Source organism: Gallus gallus, chromosome 11, assembly GCF_016699485.2.
Source record: "Gallus gallus isolate bGalGal1 chromosome 11, bGalGal1.mat.broiler.GRCg7b, whole genome shotgun sequence".
NCBI lineage: Eukaryota > Metazoa > Chordata > Aves > Galliformes > Phasianidae > Gallus > Gallus gallus.
Window position 1 is genome coordinate 2282912 of NC_052542.1, and position 17147 is coordinate 2300058.

The 17147-nt window shown below is 49.3% G+C and overlaps 1 protein-coding gene across 2 annotated transcripts in view; it reads left to right on the top strand.

The window, feature by feature from the left end:
• Positions 1 to 17147, top strand: part of GNAO1 (G protein subunit alpha o1) — a 119275-nt gene that overhangs the window by 57928 nt on the left and 44200 nt on the right. The window lies entirely within an intron of this gene.

Consider the following 17147-nt stretch of genomic DNA (forward strand, 5'->3'; position numbering starts at 1 on the left):
CCTCCTGTTTATACGCCCCCTTCAAGTACTGGAAGGCTGCAATGAGGTCTCCGCAGAGCCTTCTCTTCTCCAAGCTAAACAAGCCCAGTTCCCTCAGCCTTTCCTCACAGGAGAGGTGCTCCAGCCCTCTGACCATCTTAGTGGCCCTCCTCTGGACCCGCTCCAAGAGCTCCACGTCCTTCCTGTGCTGGGGGCCCCAGGCCTGGATGCAGTACTGCAGATGGGGCCTCACAAGAGCCGAGTAGAGGGGGACAATCACCTCCCTCTCCCTGCTGGCCACTCCTGTTTTAATGCAACTCAGAAAAGAGAGAAAAAAAATAAGGGCTAAAACAAGCTGCAAAGAGAAATAAAAGGTGTTCAAAGTCAAATTTGAAGGAGTTGGATGGTTGGACTAGATGATCTTTGAGGTCTTTTCCAGCCTTGATGATTATATGATATGAGTTCCCAAGGGCCCAGCCTCCGGAGTACTGTTTGCCATTTTCCTCTTCTTTAAAAACTCAAACAAATAAATAACTACTAAGGCTTAGATTTCACACTTCTGGATTTCCCTCTTCTGCCTGTCTGAGCTTATGACTGCTCTCAGTTACAGGAGCCCTAACATCAGAAGTACCTCCTACGTTGCTGCAATTCCCAGGCAGTGGAGCCACAGCCAGCAAAAGCCTTAGTTGTGAAAGTGGTAAAAATTGTTTCTTTCTCAAAGATAAGTGCCTAAGACTTACAATTAGTTTAGTAGTCTCAAAGCTGTCACCCTCTCCTCCTCTGCTCCTCTTTGAGAGAGGGCATGGAGTGCAGCACAGCTGATGGCTGCGATGCTGGTTTTTGCTGATGCTGATGGTCTCATTTTTGGATGGTGCTCTGTGGAGCCAGGAGTTGGACTTGTTGATCCTTATGGTTCCCTTCCAATTTGGGATATGCTATGATTCTGTGATGCTGTAAGGTGAGCCCCTAGCCCATGAGTTCTGCTGGGTGCTATTTCTGTGGCCATCAACAAGTAGAAAATTTTAGCAGCCACTCACATGTATAAACCATCCCCTGCTTCCCAGAAAACAAATACAGGTTTTCCCCTGGAGGGGAGGTCTGTCTGCTGTTCAGTTCCCTGTCACTGATGTGTGAGGGGGAGCAGTTGGAGCTGGCTTTGAGGCAAGCAGGTGTTGGCTGCCTCCAGGCAAACATCTGGCTGGAGGAGAGCAGTCCTTATGGAACGGGCATTTTTCCTCTCCAGATCTAAATAGATGAATATTTGGAATATGTGTGTTGCATGCAGATAGGGTCCAGAAGGATTAAAAGAAAAAGATGGTATTGATGGTAAAGAGAGGTAAAGAGGTCCAGTCCCTCCAACTTGTAGCTTGGTTGCATATCAGCAGCTCCATCTTAAAGAAAAAAGCTGCTCTCAGATGAGCAGATGAGCCCTGCTGCATTCTGCTCATCTGCTCTTAGTGCTTGTCAGAAGCCTTTTTAGGCAGAGTATGGATTTTCTAACTCCCTAACTGCAGCATTTTATCAGGGCTTATTCTCTTGAGCACGCAAAGTGTGTGAGCTAACAGAGAGAGGGGTGTAACCTGAGTTCCCCTACATCTACTCAGCTCTGCAGCATCCGGCACCCCCAGGCCCCTGGAGCAAAAGCCCTCCTAGTGCAGCAGTATCTCTAACATCAGTGCAGGGGGTGATGAGCAGATGAGCAGTGCTGGCTGTGCAATTGCTTGAAGAAATGCTCCCTGGTAAGGCTGGGCCTGGCTATTTCACAGCATCTTTCAGCAGGGACCAGCTGCAGCTGTTCTGTGAGCCCAGGGCTACTTCCCAGCCTGTATGATGCTCACAGACCACATTCCCAAATCCCACCCTCTCTGGCCATCTTGCTTCTGCTGCCTGGTCAGAGCTAGTACAGGAGACAGCTGTCTGTTCTGCCAACAACTGGTCATCTGCTTTTTTCCACTGCAGAAGTGTCCTATTCCTTCTCAGAAGCTGAAAGGGTGCTGGAAAGCAGGTTGTGGGTTGGTGCATGTATTTTCTCTGGAACAGGTTGCCCAAGGAGGCTGTGGATGCCCCATCCCTACAGGCACTCAAGGCCAGGCTGGATGTGGCTCTGGGCAGCCTGGTCTGCTGGTTGGCAACCCTGCACATAGCAGGGGGGTTGAAACTAGATGAGTATTGTGGTCCTTTTTCAACCCAGGCCATTCTATGATTCTATGATTCTCAAGCAGCCTTTGCTCCTTGGGGCAGCTGTGCCCCATGGTGATGCACCCCTTGGTGTTCCCTAGGATTTTGCTGCCCAGTAATTTAGGAGAGGTCATAATTATCAGGCTCTGTGGGGATGTACGAGGAAAGGCTGTCACAGCGGTGTGTTCCCCTGACATTTACTTGGAGAAGCATCAGTGCTGTGTGAGCTGCATGGGGGAAGAACTGGCTCTGAGCACAGCTTTGTGCCTGGTGCAGCCCGGATGCAATGTTACGTACATTGTTGAGGGCACCTCTTCCCTCCACTGCTCCTCCAGCATCTCCTCCAACAGCTTTCACAGCCCTGTTGGACCTTCCTCCTGGGCTGCATTTCCATCAGCACTTTTCACTCAAAGGAGCTGCCAATCTTGCTGTGCCCCCATGCACTGCTCAGACCCACACAACCACCCCATTGCTCCCCAGAAGCCCAGTGTCAGCAGAGAGTGGGGCACCTGAGCATCCCTAGAGCCCTCCTGGCTCTGCACCTCAGAGCTGGGAAGCTGGGGCTGCTAAACCGTAGAGCCCTTTCATTTTGCCTGTCCCATGTTTGAAATGCTGTAGATGGGAAAGTGTCGTGGTGAGTCCTTTTCTCTTAAGTCCCCAACTGAGACATGGTGAGTCCTTTTCTCTTGCTACGCAAACGCATGCTGTCGAGCTAAAGCTGCCTCGTGGATCAATTAATGCATAGTTTCTGGTTGTCTTAGCAGAAGGAGCTATTAATAAGCAGTAAGTTATTGGAAACAAGGGCATTTATGAATCTGAAGATGAACACATCCCAGTATAACTAACATTCAACCTTATTGGAGCAGCACCAAGCTGCCTGAGGGCAGCACCAAGCCCAGCCATGGCAAGGGGCACTGTGGCTGCAGGAGCTGCTTTGTGTTCCTCTGTCACTGTTCAGTGATAAACTTTCCCTCTTGTTGCAGTCTGATGTTAACTTGCTTTGAATGATGGGCAGGAAATTAATGTTTTTGAAAGTTTAAATCATTAAGAGAAATCAGAGCCATTTTTTTTCACTCTCAAATGAATGAATTTAAAAGCAACTCCCCTTCCCCTAAGTGGAAGAAGCTAAGCTAATACCAGCACGTGCATTGTATCCAATTTTACTTATATCCCTGGAAGTAATTTCCTTTCTAAAAATGCAGCTTTCTCAAAATCCCACAATTTACAGAGAAATTGAATCTGCTGGAATTCTTGACAGTGAAAAGCTGAGCAGAACACTTTGAGTGCCTTCATTTTTGCTGCATGGCAAGTAGCAATGCTAGCTGATGAGTGAATGTGAGAGGAGAATTAAAATGAAAGGAAGAAATTAAAGGAGAATATTTTGTCATTACCTTAATGACAACATTTGATACCACTTAAGTGACAGAATTTGATACTGTCTAAATGAGATGTGGAGAGAACCACCTGCCAAAATCTGTTGACACATTTGTTTTGCAAAAACTGCTGTGACTTCTGCTTGTCAAGCCATAGAGGAGAAACACAAGCATCTGGATGGACACGGGGCTGGCAAAGCTGAATGCTTTGAAAAGGAAAAAGAAGCCTGAATTAACATGAACATCATGTCTGCCTCTGCACCTAAATACATAGGAGGGCTGTGCTCTCACCTCTGCAAGTGCTGGCTGCATCCTTGGAGGGGCTGGGTAGCAGCAGCAGGGTGGAAGCAGCCCCTGCCCCTCTCCTCTGCATGTTATGCAGTCTCACTGCATCTCACTCCTCTGAGAGAGGAAGCAGGACCCTCTCTATCTCAATACTCTTTAGGGCTGGAGATGCTCAGCTTGGACTGGAGAGGCAAGAAAGAAAGGTAGAAAATATCAGTGGAGAGACAAGAAGAACACTTGAGAGAAAAGAGAAAAATTGAGCAAAGACCAAAAACAGGCATTTATTATGTGTCTGGAAAGGTTTGTGAGCTTGAAGTCATCTGAAGTACAGGAAAAACTGAGTGTTGCTGCCATAACCCCAGGAGAGAGGGGCAGAGTTCTTAAAGGATGTGAGCTGCAGAGAAAAAGACATGTTATGGCTGTGAGGCCTCTATTATATTTTTAATTAAAAGAGTGTTTTGAATTTTTCCCACTCGCTGGAAGTCAGCTTCTGAGGATGACAAGATCTGGAGAAGAGCTCAGTGGGAAAACACTGAGGAATCTGTGAAATGAAGCCCTCTGTCAGAGACGTGGGACAAGCAATGCACAGTGGGACCTCAGCACGGTGGAGATGCACCTGCTGGAGCCTGAACCATCTCTGCAGCCCCAGCTCACCCCTCCTGCCTACCTGGGGGCTGGGAGATGCCCTGAGCATGTCTTCCATCAGGGAGAAGCCTGACGTGTCTCTTCTGCATGGGATGCAGCCTGGTCTGCTGGGACCGAAGCGCTGGCGCTGGGATGTCAGTAGCTTTCCACTTCAGCTCCATGAACACAGTGCCTGCACACAACTGTCTGAGCATCTCTACTCTCTGAAGATCTCTGTGATTTCAGCCGCTTGCTTTGACGATATAAATAATACATTCTATTCTTAGCTGTACAGCGATATGTACTCAAATCTTCATCTAAATTCTGCAGAATTTTCCATTTCAGATGTTTGGGTGTCCAGGAGCAGACTGCTGCTCATCCCGTGCATGACATTATTCCTTTGATACACGATCTGAAAATTCAATTACCAGACCAATTACTGATTTTTCTGAAATTTACAAGGAAAACATTAAAGTTTGATTAAGTCAGAATTCCCACTGGGCTGATCAGCAATGAGACCAAAATTAAATTGGGTTTTTAAGAGCTTTACCACATTGCAACGTGTGAGAAATATCTGAATTAGAAATCCTGTTGCCAGAAGTCAAAACTCTGCACGCTGAGCAGTGGAAGGCATATTTCACTCATCACAAGAGTGAGCACATACTGCTTTGCAAAGGCCAGGTGGGGTCAAAGGTGCCTCTCTGAGAGCAGCAGCTTGCATTGGGAGCAAGCATTCACATTAATTATACATGCAGCTGAACTTAAGTGGAAACAAGACAGGACCTGACCCTTCTGTGTAAAAAGGGGCTGAGCAGCATCACAAGAGCAAAGCAACAGGAAAATCTCCGCTTCCCTGGAGCTTGACCAAAAGCAAAGTGATGTGGCATTGCCCTTCCTCAGGAACATGAGAGCTGTGCAGGCAAAGCACCCAGTGTTTCTTGCATCAGACGTGGCCATGTATAAAACTGCATAGAGCTGTCCTCTGTGGTCAGCACAAGATGTTTGCAGACCAGACAGCTTTTCACCACTATGCATTTCCCCGGGAATCAGGGTTGGGAACAGTCCAGTTTAATTTCTTTGTTGATGATCTGGATGAGGGGATTGAGTGCATCCTTGGTACGTTTGCATATGACACCAAGTTGGGAGGAAATGTTGATCACTCAGAGGGTAGTGACACACTGGAACAGGTTGCCCAGGGAGGCCGTGGATGCCCCATCCCTGGAGGCATTCAAGGCCAGGCTGGATGTGGCTCTGGGCAGCCTGGTCTGGTAGTTGGCAACCCTGCACATAGCAGGGGGTTGAAACTAGATGGTCATTGTGTCATTTTCAACCCAGGCCATTCTATGGTTCTGATTCTTTGATCTGCCTGAGGGTAGGAAGCCCCTACAGAGGGACCTGGACAGGCTGGATCAATGGGCTGAGGCCAATGGGATGAAGTCCAACAAGACCAAGCGCTACACTTTTGTCACAGTAACCCCATGCATTGCTACAGCATCAGGGCAGAGTGGAAAGCTCTGTCGAGGAAAACGATCTGAGGGTGCTGACAGCAAGCTGAACATGAGCCAGCAGTGTGCCCAGGTGTCCAAGAAGGCCAACGGCATCCTGGCTTGTATCAGCAATAGTGCAGCCAGCAGGAGCAGGAAGGAATTGCCCCCCTATTCTAGTTCTCTTGTGAGGCCGCACCTCAGTGCTGTGTTCAGTGTTGGACCCCTCACTAAAAGAAAGACATTGAGGTACTGAAAGAGCAGTGAGGCATTGGAATGGGCTGCCCAGGAAGGTGGGAAAGTCACTGTCCTTGTAGGTGTTCAAGAGCTGTGGAGATGTGGCACTGAGGGCGGTGCTTAGAGGGCATGGTGGGCATGTGCTCGGATTGGACTTGGGGATCTTAGAGGTGTTTTCCAACCTTAATAATTCTATGATCCATATAGATATGTACCCATGTGGTTTGACCTACACAGCTTTGCTTCCCAGTCTGAGGCCCTGTTGATTTCCTCTAACCTGGATGAGGGTAGGACTGAGCCTCAAATGAACCTGCCCATCATGCTGACAGTCTCAGATCCATTGCTCCAAAACAGAGACAGCAGTGTCCATTGACAGGGGGCTCCAAAATGCAAACTAGGTTCCTGGCTGAGAGGTACATGCATCCCATAGATACCTTTACAGAGTGCACAGGTTCACTGCAGTGTGAATCCAGCTCATCAGGGGCAGATAAGCATCTGCCTAATTATGCCCTCCGAAAGATTGGGCTGACATCTAAAAACACAGCACTTGCGCAGGCAGTTCATTTGCCTCTGCAATTTGCAGGTGTAAAAAAAGCAAATTCATTTTCACCATTTGCTTGGAGAACAGATGATTCAGTAAAGAGTAAAGGAGAGACATGCAGACATATTCAGTTGCATCATGAATTAAATGACTGAAAACAGCTTAGAAACACAGAGCTCTGTGAGCTGCTGTTTCACAATCTTAGGGAGGAGCTGAAGTTCCTATGCAAGTCTCTTTCTGCACCTTGTGCCTTCTCTGAGGTTCTTACAGTTCCTAGAATTACATTACTTAACATTGAAGATGAGGATTCGAGTACTTTCATGTTCTGATGACACAGAACTGCTTAGACAGCAGGGAATTTGCAAAACAAGGGTTGAAATGCTTGAATTTGCTGAGGATGTTAGCATGTGATGCTTCAGCAGGAGCACACATCCATCAGGAAACATGGCTCTACTCATTTGCATTGTGGCAGATAGTGTCTGGGAGCAGGAGCTCTCATTCCCCAATTTCCCCCACCTCCACAGCCTCTCTCCATCCTCCAGTGCGACACAGAGGAGTACAGCAATGCACAGAAATGTCTCTTAATCTCCAGCCTCCATCAAATCAGAATTTCCTGACGTGCCGATGCATAATGCATGAGTACTCAGCATGCTGCGCTGCCTGGCTCATCTTCCATTCAGGGGTTAACAAGAGAAACGAATGGGATCGTGGTGGGGCCAAGTTCTTTGCGAGGCTCCGCTCCCCTTCCAGAGCCTCTGGATTCATTTTTCTTAAATAAACACACTTCAGAAATCTTTCAGAGTGTAAATAAGTCAGGGCAGCAGCAAGAAAGCAATTGCCAGTGAATAATTTGTGAAGTTGCTTGCAGCTGGTGTGCCCTCCTGGGAGCAGACCTGCCGGCTGGCACTGCCCTGCATGCACCTTGTTGATCTCGGCGCATCAGCTCCTTCATTTAGAGAGGTTTCCATCATCCCCACTCATTTTTTCCTCCACCTCCTTCCACTTTTCTGAGCTGCAATAGCCGAGGCACTGCTGCCTGTGAGTTCTTGAAACAACAATCTTCTGAATGATTTAGCAGCGCTGCTCCTTCACAAACAGATTCCTCTCGGATGAAATACATTCACATTTATGTAGGACAGAGGTTTTGGAATGCTATTAAATTTACATAGTGAGCTGGCAGAGCAGCCATCTTCATCCACTACGCAGAAAGGGAAGAACAGTCTGCACGCAGAAGTGGGGAAATATTTACAGACAGAGCAATTCTGGCAGTGCTCATCGCCCTGCTTGGGGGGTGAGGACAGCTAGCATGAAAATGGGAGTGTTTATTAAATCCTGAATCCACCAGTGGTTGGGCAGTTTGCTGGGAGGCACTTTGCTGGGTTTGGTTGCTTGAGGCTTTTTTGCAGCTGGTTGTTTGATAAGGCCCTGCTGTCTGAGGGGGTTTGTGCAGCTTCTCACAGAAGTAAAGAAGGAAGAAGGGGAGGAAGAGGGAAGGCAAGACCAGATCTGGACAATGCACAGAAGTGGGGATGACACAAAATGTCCTCCTGCAGACCATGGCAGAACAGGGGCTGCAAGGGAGGGACACAAGCTCATCTCTCGGGCTTCAGCCCAGTGTTAGTTACAGATGCAGCCAGTTGCTTGCTGCTCCAGAGGGGAATTGAAGGGGAGAGGAGGAGAGGGGAGGGGAGGGGAGGGGAGGGGAGAAGAGGAGAGGAGAGGAGAGGAGAGGAGAGGAGAGGAGAGGAGAGGAGAGGAGAGGAGAGGAGAGGAGAGGAGAGGAGAGGAGAGGAGAGGAGAGGAGAGGAGAGGAGAGGAGAGGAGAGGAGAGGAGAGGAGAGCTGCTGTGTGGAGTTAGGGAACAGGTCGGCATGGGGCAGCACAACAGCCCGGGGCCTCGGCAGTATGGGGAGCTGAGGGTCAGAGGTGTTCCTTTGGTATGAGAGATGCAGAACCAAGCAGCTGAGAGCTCACAACCTCAGAATGGCCCACGACACTTCCTTACAAGAGCAGAGAAACACAGCAGAGCCCTGGCCCAAATCCAAAGCGTGCAAATTACTTTTTTTGCCTCTTTAAATACTCTTTGCGGTGTCTGCGAGCTCTGGAAATGCCAAAAGCACTGGAGCAAGTCCAGCTGAAAAAGATAACTTGGTACTGTTCATTTGGCAGCACGGCCTTCTCACTTCTGGCCCTAACTGTGTGATGTGGCATCCGTGCTGCTCAGCCCTGCCGTGCCCCAGCCGTTTCAGTGATGGCTCCGTGGCAAACAAGCACCTTGCACAAAGTTATTTGGGCTACAGAGCACTGTGGAAACACGAAGATCCCTTTAATAAACGCACTGGGCTGTAGGTGGCAAATAACTTCAGCAATTCCCAAATGACCTCAAAACGTAGGGGCTGCAGAAAGGCAAATTACTCATTTTATGCTCTAAATACTTAATGCCAGCACTAAAAATGAAGAGGTGGAAGAATGTCCTGGAGAAGCAGATTGGGATGCAGATGAAAACAAACCTCATCCTCATCGGGTGTAAATCAGTGTCAGGCAGCAGCAGAGTCAATGCCGTGATGCTGTCTTACGCCAGTGGGGTGCTAGGTAGGGCAGTGCCTCCAACCCAGCAGCGCTGTGGAAAATGACCCATACGGTGCCTGAAATACTCATATGGACAACCAGCAGTGAGCCTCCCTCCTTTCTGACCAAGCAGAGTGTAAAACGGAGGCGAAATAGACTTCAAACGTGCTGCCCGAGGGATCTGAAAGGCACAGCGTGAGGTTTTTCTATCCAATGTGGAAAATAATGGCAAGGAGTATTGCACTGGGAAAGATAGGAAGCTGGCACCACAGAAAGGGATTTTTTAAAAGCATCGACAGATGCAGGCTGTGGTGCGGATCAGCATGCAGGGTGCCCACTGCACGCCAGCCCAGGCAGCAGGGTGAGGATGAGCCCACACATCTCTGTGGCACAGCCCTGGTGCCTGGGTGGGAAGGGGCGAAGCCAGAGCCAGCCAGGATCGTGCCTGGTGGGCAGCAAGCTGGGGCTGGAGCCTGGCACCAAGCAAACGCCTTCCTTGTTCAATTACTGCTTCTCCTTTGGCAGCTGAAAGGGTGCTTGGCAGCGCCAGACCTTTTGCATCTTGTTGGGCTGAATAGGAGGAACAGGGGTTTGGCAGGGACAAAAGAACATGCCACTGCTCCATCAGAGGCCTCATTACTAAACATCGTGGCTCACCAGAAGTGAGGAAGAGCTGTGGAGATCTTTATTCTGATAGGCAAATGCTGGCTGGAAATGCATTTCCAGCTTGACCTGAAGATATCAGCTAAAAGGGAGGTTGAGAACTTGACAACTTGTGTCTGTAGAGAGCTGACCATGTGTTTTGCAGAGCTGAAGCCCAGCTGTGCGTGCTCAGAGGGAGCAAGGGAACTCAGGCAGCCAAAGCATGGGGCGGCACGGAGAGCTGGGGACCGGGTAGGGGTTGGTTTAGTCCAGGCTATGCAACAGGTGCTCAGCACCATATTGTATTAAGGCCAGGGAGCAGCTGTCTTGTCATCTGTTTGAAAAAATGAAACAAGGGGAGAAATCAGCCAGCAAACACTGAGCGGGAAGCTGGTCACCTGCAGGGCTGCATTTTAGCTCTGACCACCCCTCAGTCACTCAGACTTGATGGCAAGCCTGTGCTTGCAAATACTGTGAGAAATCCAAGCTGATCCTTTTTGAGTCCAGGTGAGAATTTTTAACAAACCAGTCAAAATTCATCCTGAAAAGTCTTTTTTCTCTGTTATGCCCAAGCAATGGAATTTTCAGGAGCTTTCATTGTTCTCTGTTGATAGCAATCTACAGTTGAGCTCAGTGTGAATCGAGTTAGGTCAATACTGAGTGCTTTGGAAAATCCCAACCCTTGTATTAATATTATGAACTACTTTGAGAGCTGGTTGTACAGAGAGTGGTGCAAGTATGAAATATGTGCCATTTGTAATTGGGCTCTGAACCTTAAGAGTGATCCTGGAGCATTTGCAGGTAAAAACTAGACCTGATCTGTAAGAATCATTCCATATAGGAATGAAATTCAGGCACATAGTGATGAAAGTTGAGGCAGTTTAATGTGGGCCAGGAATGCTGCAGGGGAGTTTAAGGCAGAAGATTACTAAGTGTATGATACACTCAACTGCTGCTTATTAGAAGAAGAAGCAGTGGGAAAGGGTAAAATTACTGTGCTGATGTTGATGCGAATGGTGTCAGCCACAGATCTGATATCAAAGATGACACCAGGCTGTGACATCCTTAGCTCTGTGCTTCCTGAATCATAGCAGGCCTCCATAGCAAGAAGCCATGGTAGCCCTGGCCATATTATGTTGCTATTTAACACATCTTTTCCAGGCTATTCATTGGGATGATCTCTTGACTCTCGAACATCCAGTCTTGTCCCTGCCAGTCCAGCTCCAAGAGCTCTCGTTTATTTGTCCAGGCTTGCTCTCCATGGGGGCAATTCCAGAGGAGTTTCTTGGCATTAAGCTAAATTAAAAACATTCCAGGGAGAGAGATTGAGAAGCAAACCTTCTCAGTCTCAAAACTTGCTCAGATAGAGCTCTGCATAGCATGCCTTGATGAATAACGAAGAGCAGTCATCCACTCATGCTCTGCCCACAGCAGAGGGTGCAAAAAAAGTGCAAGGGGAGCATTTCCCACGTGGGACTGAGCCCACAGCTCTTCCTTCCCGAACCTTTGGCTCACGTGGGAGGTTTGCTCCTTCCTCCTGCTCCCTTTCCTGCACCAGGAGCCCAGGAAGCTCCTTGCCAGGTTGCATGGCCCACCCTGAGTTGCTCCCCGTGTGCTCTGGGGCCTCAACGCTGCCTCCCAGGACACAGAGGGAAAGATTTGACGTCTCAGTCCTAAGCTTTTGGGCATTCCCATGAGACTGGAGAGAAAGGAAAAGCAAGAGCAGGGCATCTGCAGGCAGACTGCTCGCGCTGGTGAGCCTCTCTTCCCAGTCTGACATAAATCCCATAAACGATCCCGGGGGCATTTTGCTGCTGCAGCCACTTACGTAAGGGCGATGTGCACACAAAATAGCACCGCAGCAGAGCTGCAGGCATGCCGGCGTCCCCTTGTGCAGGAAGGTGCTATGGGACACCAGTGTCGTTGCTGGGCCCCCCAGGCCCGAAGCCGCCAGTGCTCCGTGCAGGCTGCCGGCTCCGAAGTCCCTGCAGAGGCTCAGCCCCGTTAGGCACAGCCTTAGCACAACCACTGCATCGCTCAGATTCACACGGCTATTCAGAGCGATGTGCCGCACAGCTCTGGAAGCCTTAAAAAGAGGTGAAAGCAGGTTCCTCTTTTGATGGGAAGGTCCGAGGGCTGCCCTGCGGGGCGGGGGCAGGAGGCAGCGGGGACCCGGTTAACATCAATAGCCGCAAAGCCGCTGGGACCGGGCAGGCTCAGCCGCGGACAATGGATTATTTTTAACTAGCTCCAATCTTCAAACACCGCAGCTTAAAAAAGGGGAAAAGAAAAGAATAGCCGATTTGTGCAAGCTCCCCTGCTCCCATTAAGGCGATGGAAGTGGTGCTATGCATTTCAATGGGGGCAGGACCGTGCTGCTGGGAGATAAATCGCACCCCGTCCCCTCGTGGCGTGATCCTTCCTGGCCCCTTCAGCACACCCCTTTCCCCCTCTCCCCGATACGCTCCCCAGCAGATTTTTTGTTGTTGTTGTCATTGAGCTATTCATTTTCCATAGGCTGCCTTCATTCCCGCGGCCTTTTGCAGCTAGGAGACAAGATGTTGCCTTGGAAACAAAGCCCCTTCGATGCTCGGAGTCTCTGGGATTGCTCTGTCTGCTCCTGAGTGCTTCTGGTTATTTTTACGAACTGCACAAAGATGCAGCAGGCTCGTAGCCAGCGCGCAGAGTGGCCGGGGAGGAGAAGGGCAGGCGAGCGCCTCGCCGGCACCGCTCGCTCCAGCTGGGGATGTCGGTGCGATGCAGCATGCCTGCGAGAGGAACTGCGGCTCCAGAGAGTGCTCCTGGGGCTGGGGACGGTGGCAGAGCCAAACCCTGACTCGTAGCAAACTCTGAAAGTCTCTGCTCTGAGGTTTTCCTGTCGATTCTGCTCTATGCCGCAGGGCGAGCGCAGAGGACTCCCCCGTCCCTAATCCCCTTCTGGTACTTGAAATATTTCCAAAAGCATTGTGGAAAAATGTGAGTTTACTCGTGAGAAATCCGTAGGGAATTGAGCTCGCTCCTCCTATCTGCAATGGTGAGAGGGCTCCTGGCTGCTGCAGCTGCGTGCTGGCACAGCCAGGGATGGCATGCAGCAGAGAAGGAGGAACCGCCTGACCACATGGCAGCAGGATGCTGTGAGCTGTGCATTGCCAGGTCACAGCCGCTGGGGTTTAATTGTGGGGTTGAGATGCTGCAGGTGTTATCCTTCCTGACTACTATCACCATGTTCCTGTGCAGCTTGAGAAGCTCTGCAAGAGCAGAAAATGCTTTAGGGATCCACCCCGTGTTCCCCATGTCGATCAGGGCTATGCATGAGGGAGGGCTTTTGCTGTTTCACGCCTTTCTCCATCACTGCTGAGACTCCCAGGTGCCCAGGCTGGTGGGATGCTCACGCATTTTCTTATCCCTTTTGGTAAGCAAGGAATCTGCCTCATCCACTGGAGGTCAGAGATGTGGGGCTCCTCTTCCCGTTCTCCCAGAGTTTCTTGTCGATACACCCTGGTGTTGTAGTTAGAGATGTAGGACTAATCCAGCTACAACAGGTGATGGGCCTGTTGTTTTTGACATTTTTTGATGCTATATTTGTGCCAGCAGAATAAATAATAAATAACCACAACAGCATCAAAGATCTCTTCCAGGTCCCCAGCCTATTTCTGCCTCTTCTTGTTAAGCTGTTATAAAGATATTTCTCTGCTAACGTGTCATTTTACAGACTAACCTGCCATCTAATGCTGTACCTGGAGTCCCATTTATCCAATCTCTCTGAAAATACAAGAAAGTTCTTGTCAGTTGCCTGGAGCATGGACCCCCTGCAATGGAAATGCCCACAACTGGGAACCCAGAACTGCTCTGTTTTGCTCTCAGCCTGGCAGACGAGAGAACCAAGCCTGGCACACAGTGATGTGACAGGGACAAGCAGGACATGGACACAGATCGCCCCAAGATTCCTCCAGCTTTCTCCTCCTCCTCCTCCTGTCTGTGCCCTGCCAACGGGCACTTCCACCAAGATCTCAGGCCGAAAAAAAGCAAAGAAATTATTAAATGGTGTAGTCAAAGACAGTGACATACTGGGGATTGATAGGGAAAGCTGTGTAAAGCACTGCCATTTGCCTGGGGCCCTCCTCCCAAAGTACTCCTTTAAACAAACGAGGGAAGCCACGCTTGCAGCAGTGACTCAGTCCCCAAAGTGCCCTCGATGCAATACGTGCTGCATGCTTAGTTAATGGTTAGCCCATTGCCAGGACAGCAAAGTGCCATCCTGCCCTCTTGCCCTGTGTACGTGCATCCCAACCAGAAACCCTACCCAGAGCCTCTTCTGGAAGGGAAGAGCCCATCTCTCTATCGTTACTCCCGCCGCTCTGTTTGCATGTTGCCCATGTCTGCATGCTCTTGCTCTTCTTCGGAGTCTGAGGAGGAAGGGGTTACTTTGCTGTGATTTGCTCTGTAAGCCTGCAGGTGTCCAAAGAGCTTCAAGCTTGAAGCAATTCCCTTGGGTGTTTGCAGCCTTGCAGGATTTCAGAAGCCATATTTGGTACAATTTCCTGGGGTACGTAGATGTCAGACGTCACAAACCTCGGTTGGCTCATGTAAAGCTCAAGTGAAATATGGGTAACCCCTCACCTGCACTCAGCGGTGATCATCTTCTATGGCATTTGATGAAGGAGTAACAGATTGAAAAGCGTAAAACTAATAAACACCTATTTAAAACTGTAAATAAGTGGTGAACATAGGACTGCTGATAAGCCACGGTCCTGTTGTGCTCATTGCTAGAGCTGGACAGGATTATTTGATGAATGGTGAATGTACTAGAAAAGCAGTCTAAAAGAAAACAAAAACGTGTTAAATCCATTCAAAATACACAGGTAGTCACGGCCAAGGTGAAGTTCTTTGAAAGTTCAGAGAATCTTTCACAAGGATTTTTCATTCCTGAGAGGCCGGAGTGATCTGTTTTGATGAGTTTGTCCATTTGGAGACAGATTTGGGTTTTGTTTGCAGATTAACATTTAAAATAATAATATGCTATGCCTTGAATAACTCAAGATAAAACAGAGTGTTTTGGTAGGGCTGAAGGAAGGTGTTTTGGCTGGGACTGAAATTAAATTTTTGCAGTTTTTTGGGTCTACGGTGGAATGCAGATGAAAATGTTTGATCCAAGCTGATTTTTCACATCATTTCATTTTAAAGTTCTGCTGCCAAGTGGAAAATCCGTTGTTATTTGGCATCTGTGATCCCTGGTCTCCCACTACCAATGCAAGAAATAATCTCGGGACACCCCCTGTGAGCACCAGACCGACCCCTGTGTGGCTGTTTCAGTGCAGAGCAGTTGGAAATCCCTAGCCAGATACCCCCAAGAGCCAGTATGGGTTACAGGGAAGAAAAGAAGTAACCAAAATGCCACAGGGAGCTGAAATCTAGCAGGATTATTGGGAGACTTTATCCTGCCCACCTTGTCCTTTTTAACAGAAATCATCAGGTAAAACAGGGCCATGAAGTGAAACAAGGCTCTTTTGGTTTGGAACACTGGTGCTTCCTTCGGGGACACAACTGCAACCCACAGACTCAGTCTCTCATCGTACGATGCACTGATAAATCTGCTGGACTAATTGTAGAGTGGATATTAGCACCCACCATTCAGCATCAAGCTCTGAACCTTAAACTAATTACTGGGTTCCAGCACCGCACGGCTTCCCAGCAGGAAGGCACTGCCCTATAAATCATCATACGCCAGTGGCATCCAGCCAGCAGTGTTAAAGAAATCCTGCTTGGTGCTGAGAATACTCCCATCGTCAGGGCTGCTCAACCCTTCTGCTAAAAAGACACTGCCCATTCCCTGTTTGTAGTAGGAAGGCTCTCAGGACAAAATCTCTGCCCTGCCACCATTAAGTAGGAGAGATGAGGGATGCTGGTGTGGAAAATCTTAAAGACATTCAAAGAGTGGAAAACGTGCAGGCTAAAGCCACTGTTCATTCCTGAATCCAGCACAGGCTCCGTGAGACCGCAGCGTTCCCAGTCCCTGTCACTCCCTTCCAACTCACCTTCAGCCATTCACTTTGCAATGACTGCAAGGCGGTCATTTATTTTCCAAATCATGGAAACCAATGCATTTTCCCCTCCTGCACTCTCACTGTGGGATATCAGACATTTATCTGCCTTTTACTACAGAATAAACACTCTGCTGCTTTCAAATTTTATGGCCTTTCTCCCAGCAGAGATGATTTTAAAAGAGAGAAGGACGGAGCCAGAAGGGCAGCACGCTGCAAGGATTTTGTTCTTCATCCTTTCCGTGCTTCCAGTCCCCTCCTCACCGCCACACCGGAGCACTTCCCTGCAGCGCATGAAGCCATGCGACTAATGTCCCCATCTGTGGCTCTCCCTCTCTTCCTCTCCCTGGTGGGCAGTGCTCTGTGCCTGAATGTCCTGGAAGCCATTTCTGTAAGCAGAGGGTAATGTTTGGGCTGGCAGGTCCCTTCCCCAGGCCTTTTGCTCTGCGTCTGTAGGTCAGAGGACCCATCAAAGACAGCATCCTGTCCCCAGCGGGGCGCTGGTGGATCTCTCAGTGGATCTCAGTTTCTCAGCAATGCTCTCCCTTGCCAGATGTGTTTCGTTTGTGCCAGGATGGCATCACTTTTTCCTCACCTTTCACTGCAGCTAGTGATTCAGGACTTATTTTGAGGCTCGTACAGTGGAGGTGGCCAACTGGCAGCCCAGTTCCTTCATCCAGTCCACGCAAAGCTTTAGTTTGGTCCCTGGATTGCCTGACAGTGAGCAGGTCCAAGCAAACGGGGTGGGAAAGGAAGTTTGTACCCACATAGGAGCTAGCTAGTTTTCTTGGACCTGCTGTGGTACCACACAGAATGGCTAGGAATGAAGGCAGTACCAAAGAGAGCAACTGGCCTGCTTCAGAGCCATAATAAGGTCTAATATCAGACCTGCTCAGTGTCTCTCTGAACAGGAAGAAGCAGACAGAAATCACAGCAATAATGAGATTTCAGGAACACAATCCTAGACCAAGCAGCAGACACACAGAATCTGTTTGGCCTAGGCAACTAGAGGTGAGGATGGCAACATCATGAAACCCAGGGCTTCACTAATTGCTAGCCAGACAGTGCAACCTCAGGAGGAGAGCTCTGCTCATCACCGTGGCTGTCAGGTTATGTTTGCTGTGCAAAACAGTCTGCCATGAGCAGACAGACAGCAGGTCCTTGGTACCATACCCATCACCCAGCCCTTCTGTGG